The sequence below is a fragment of the Oncorhynchus keta genome, chromosome 14 (assembly GCF_023373465.1).
Source record: "Oncorhynchus keta strain PuntledgeMale-10-30-2019 chromosome 14, Oket_V2, whole genome shotgun sequence".
In the NCBI taxonomy this organism is placed as follows: domain Eukaryota; kingdom Metazoa; phylum Chordata; class Actinopteri; order Salmoniformes; family Salmonidae; genus Oncorhynchus; species Oncorhynchus keta.
In genome coordinates this window covers 14,682,686-14,688,685 of record NC_068434.1, presented here as the reverse complement: position 1 = coordinate 14,688,685, position 6,000 = coordinate 14,682,686, and positions in this window count along the sequence as shown.

Below are 6,000 nucleotides of genomic sequence, written 5' to 3'. Positions count from 1 at the left end.
TTCCTCTTGGTCTAACAGTCTAGGATGTTGGTTGCTCCTGTGGGAGATCCGGGTTTATACCCCGTGTGTAACACACTCTTGAATGGAAAAGCAGTGAAAAGATGTTTGTTGTTCACATGCATTGCACGCACTCCCACACACACAGCCTGGGCATTCCTGACAAGAGTGACATACCAAAAAGCCAAGGGAGTTGAGTAGTGACAGCACATTCTTCCTCTCTTTCTATCACTCCTCCAGGGCATGCTGTTGATCTACGTCTTCACTGTCCTCTCCACCCACACACACCTTTCAACCAGACCAAGTTTACACAATGTCCATCATGACATTGTGGGCTACATTTTCCATCAGCATGATGACATTTCTGGGCTAATTTAACGACCTGTTTCTGTAGGGGAAAACATAACTGTTTTCTAACTAAGATGTTGGACAATAAACTGATCTTTCCCCTGTTTATGTTTTGCCATATCTCAGAGGCATGGCAACCTCGTGATGAAAAAGAGAGAGGGGACAGGAAGAGAGAGAGGGGAGGAGAGTGAGAGGGGGAAGAGAGAGGGGAGGAGAGTGAGAGGGGGAAGAGAGAAAGAGAGGGGACAGGAAGAGAGAGAGAGGGGGAAGAGAGAGAGAGAAGTGATACAATGTGTTCATAAATTAGGTATTTTGTCAGTGCATATCTCTGTGTGCATGTGAATTGTGTGTATAAAGTGTGTGCGTGTGAATCGTGTGTATAAAGTGTGTGCATGTGAATCGTGTATAAAGTGTGTGTGTGTTAGACACATTTGGGCTCCAAGGGAAGATAAGTTAACCAGAGTTAGCTGAGAGGTGACCTCAGCTGAGAGACCAGGGAGCTTCAACGCTGTCAAAGAGCAGATACACACTCAACATATACTACTACATGCCTGCATTCTCTCTCTCAATTAAAATCCATTTCAATTCAATTTAAGGGCATTAATTAGCATGGGAAACATATTTTTTACATTGTGAAATAGATCAAAAACTAAAGTGAAAATAACAATAGTCGCCACCTTTCCAAAAGGTGTGTTTTATCTGGTTTTTAAATCTGATTCTACTGCTTGCATCAGTCACATGACATGGAATAGAGTTTCACTGTGAAGAGACCTCTGGTAGTATGTCTTGTGGGGTATGCATGGGTGTCCGAGCTGTGTGCTAGTAGTTTAAATAGACAGCTCAGTGCATTCAGCTTGTCAACACCTCTTACATAAACAAGTAGTTATGAAGTCAATCTCTCCTCCACATTAAGCCATGAGAGATTTACATGCATATTATTAATGTTAGCTTTCCGTGTACATTTAAGGGCCAATCGTGCTTCCCTATTCTGAGCCAGTTGCAATTTTCAGAGGTCTGTCTTTCTGGCACCTGACCACACAACTGAACAGATGTCCAGGTGCGACAAAACTAGGGCCTGTAGGACCTGTCTTGTTGATAGTGTTGTTAAAAAGGCAGAGCAGCGCTTTATTATAGACAGACTTCTCCCAATCTTAGCTACTGTTGTATCAACATGTTTTGACCATGACAGTTGAAAATCCAGGGATTTCTCCAAGCAGTTTAGTCAAATTAATTTTCACATTATTTATTACAAGATTTACTTGAGGTTTAGGGTTCAGTGATTGATTTGTCCCAAATTAAATATTTAAGACTTATTCATTGCCACCCGTTCTGAAACTAACTGCAGCTCTTTGTTAAGTGTTGCAGTGATTTCATTCACTGTAGTAGCTGACTTATATAGTGTTGAGTAATCCGCATACATAGACACATTGGCTTTACTCAAAGGTGGTGGCATGTCATTAGTAAAGATTTTAAAAAGTAAGGGGCCTAGACAGCTGCCCAGGGGAATTCCTGATTCTGTTGGACAGGAAACTATTTATCCACAATATAGCAGGGTAAAGCCATAACACATATGTTTTTCCAGAGGTGTCTACCTCGATAATGTCAAAACCGCACTGAAGTCTAACAAAACAGCTCCCACAATCTTTTTATCATCCATTTCTCTCAGTCAATTATCAGTCATTTGTGCAAGTGCCGTGCTTGTTGATTGTCCTTCCCTAATTTTTTCAGCTCTTGCACACTCACTTTATGGAATTCAAAATGACTTGTCTGGTTGAGGTCTTTGATAATCTTCCTGGCCTTCCTGTGAAACCGGGTGCTGTAGATGTCCTGGAAGGCAGACAGTGTGCCCCCCGGTGATGCGTTGGGATGACTGCAGCACCCTCTGAAGAGCCCTGCGGTTGCGGACGGTTCACTTACCGTACCAGGGAGTGATACAGCCCGACAAGATCCTCTCAATGGCGGTGTTGTCACTGTCTCAACAGGGTCTGCTGGTGGTGGTGGTAGTCTGGTTCCTTTCCTGCCTCACATGGTGTCACTGTCTCAACATGGCCTGGTGCTTGTTATGGTCTGGGTCCCTTCCTGCCTCGTAAACCTATTGCATGGCTTATCATGACTGAGGGAGTGCTCCACTATGGCCTAACAGCAGTCCAGCTCTCCCACGTCTAACTCAATACCACCCAGACAGACAATAACACACAACCTTACAGGCTCAGTTCTGAAAGGTGTGGGAAGCAGAAACAGGCAGGAAGGGAGACTTATCAGGCTGCGTTTGCTCAGTGCTAGTCCATAGTGTCATACAGAGCCACATTCTAACTTCAGATATGATCACGTAGATCGGAATTTCATTCAAATCACACATTAATTTCTTTGAGCGTTATGTGTTAAGAGAGGTATGTTTGAGTTAAACCTACACTTAGAAAAAAAGGGCTCCAAAAGGGTTTTGGTTTCCCCATAGGATAATCATTTTTGGTTCCAGGTGAAAACCCTTTTTGGTTTCATGTAGAATCCTCCGTGGAAAGGGTTCTACATGGAACACAAAATGGTTATAATTGGAACCAAAATGGTTCTACCTGGAACCAACAAATGTTCTTCAAAGGGTTCTCCTATGTAGACAGCCAATAAACCCTTTCAGGTACTAGAAAGCACCTATAATATATATATATATATTTATATATATATATATATATATATATATATATATATATATATATATATATATATATATATATATATATATATATATATATATTAAAACATATCTCCTCGTAGTTATAAGGGTAACCCTTTGCTGCAGTCAAATGACCCAGTAGCCTCATCGGTGGAATGTCAGTCAAATGACCCAGTAGCCTCATCGGTGGAATGTTAGTCAAATGACCCAGTAGCCTCACCATAATTAATCAGAGGTATTTTATTAATAAGCATTCCTTTTTTAAATGCAGGACATCCTGTGTTTTTATGTCAAATGTCTTTTGTTATATTTCAGTCTTCTGTTATTTATATCAAGTATAATATTGGGATGCAAACTCAAAATGTAATACATTGTACAGGTGTCTTCTTTGTTTTAAGCCCATAACCATGTGTGAGGTGTATACCTGTGTTTCAAAGTAGATTTGTTTAAGACTACCCTGATTTAGCCCACTGCAGTAAAAGGTTAATGGACTTGAATAGATAGAGTAAGCCTACAATTAAAAGGGCCCGTTTGGGTGCAATCAATTAGCTTAATTTCTCAGAGATCAAATTTGATAAAATCATATCAAATGTTATTTGTCACATACACATGGTTAGCAGATGTTAATGCGAGTGTAGCGAAATACTTGTGCTTCTAGTTACGACAATGCAGTAATTTTAATTTTAATTTTACCTTTATTTAACCAGGCAAGTCAGTTAAGAACATATTCTTATTTTCAATGACGGCCTGGGAACAGTGGGTTAACTGCCTGTTCAGGGGTAGAACGACAGATTTGTACCTTGTCAGCTCGGGAGTTTGAACTCGCAACCTTCCGGTTACTAGTCCAACGCTCTAACCACTAGGCTACGCTGCCGCCCCAATAATAACGAGTAATCTAACCTAACAATTCCAAAACTACTACCTTATACACAAGTGTAAAGGGATAAAGAATATGAACATAAAGATATATGAATGAGTGAGGGTACAGAACGGCATAGGTAAGATGCAGTAGATGGTATCGAGTACAGTATATACAGTGCCTTGCGAAAGTATTCGGCCCCCTTGAACTTTGCGACCTTTTGCCACATTTCAGGCTTCAAACATAAAACTGTATTTAATCATTTTTTGCACGCCCAATTTTTCAGTTTTTGATTTGTTAAAAAAGTTAGAAATATCTAATAAATGTCGTTCCACTTCTTGATTGTGTCCCACTTGTTGTTGATTCTTCACAAAAAAATACAGTTTTATATCTTTATGTTTGAAGCCTGAAATGTGGCAAAAGGTCGCAAAGTTCAAGGGGGCCGAATACTTTCGCAAGGCACTGTACATATGAAATGAGTAATGTAGGGTATGTAAACAAAGTGGCATAGTTTAAAGTGGCTAGTGATACATGTATTACATAACGATGCAGTAGATGATATAGAGTACAGTATATACATACACATATGAGATGAGTAATGTAGGGTATGTAAACATTATATTAAGTAGCATTGTTTAAAGTGTCTAGTGCTATATTTTACATCAATTTCCATCAATTCCCATTATTAAAGTGGCTGGAGTTGAGTCAATGTGTTGGCAGCAGCCACTCAATGTTAGTGGTGGCTGTTTAACAGTCTGATGGCCTTGAGATAGAAGCTGTTTTTCAGTCTCTCGGTCCCTGCTTTGATGTACCTGTACTGACCTCGCCTTCTGGATGATATTTTATATTTTATAGATAATGTCATCTGAAAATGACATGCACGCACGCACACGAGTCACTTTAAATAATGCCACTTTACAGTTTTTTTCGATTGCTAAACGACAGTGGACACAACTGGAGTCACATGTGCAAAACTCTAACTACAGTCTGCACAGCAGCAGTTCATGTGGACCAAACTCTAGTTCGTTTTTCATTGCTTGAACACAGTTTTCAAAACTCTACACACTTATCCCATGACTTTAACCACAAACTGCACAACACTGTGGATTTACAGCACTTTGTTCAAATGCTAACACACTGCTGTCAAAACTGTGAACCACACATTCAAAACGGAATAGATTTCAGCCTTGTGCCTTTCAAACACTGCTGATTGCAATTTCAGCTGAAAGGCTAAGCAGGTGTCTTGTTTTAGACTTGTTAGTGAACACACACACATATTACAGTATATATAGGTAGAGCTCAGAAAGACTCATTTTGGAAATGGAACAAGGAAGATGGGTTCGTGGAGGGAGAAGGGTGGCAGGGAGAGGGCGGATGCGTGGAGGAAGACAAAGAAGACAAAGAGCTGTTATTTCAGATGAAATAAGGGCTACACTTATAGACCATGTCGTGAACCATGGTCTGAGAGGCAGGGTTGAGGGTGCAACCCAATCTGCAAAGATCCACAGTGGCATCTGTAATGCGAATTTTCCATCATGCAAACAGGTTTAGAGTTACATCCTTACAGTAAATGAAAACATTACAGGAATATTATTTTGTATTGCAACTCTAGAATATTTACACAAATATATATTACAGTAAGTTTGACTGTAAAATATATTTTTACAGCAGGACCCAAAGGCTGCCCCCAACAGGTGGAAGAGGAAAAATATTTTCAGTTAAAAAAAACACTAGCATTTCTACAGTAAAACTGTGCACTTACTGTTTTTCAGAGAGTAATGGAGGTGGAAGCACTGGAAAGACCACATTCATTTGTATTTATCGATGAAGCTGGATTTAACCTTGCCAAAACACAGTGCAGAGGAAGGAATGTTATAGGTCAAAGGGCCACTGTGGAGGTTCCAGGCCAAAGGGGGGGAAATATCACCATGTGTGCTGCAATGGCCAATGATGGTTTGCTTCTCAACACACCACTCATTGGCCCATACAACACAGAAAGGCTTATAGCTTTCCTAGAACAGCTCTATGGTCAGCTCGTGCCAGCAGAACAGGGGGAGCCAGTAAGAAACCCCCAAGTTTTTGTCATAGTTTGCGATAACGTTGCTTTTCACCACTCTGCAGCTGTCAC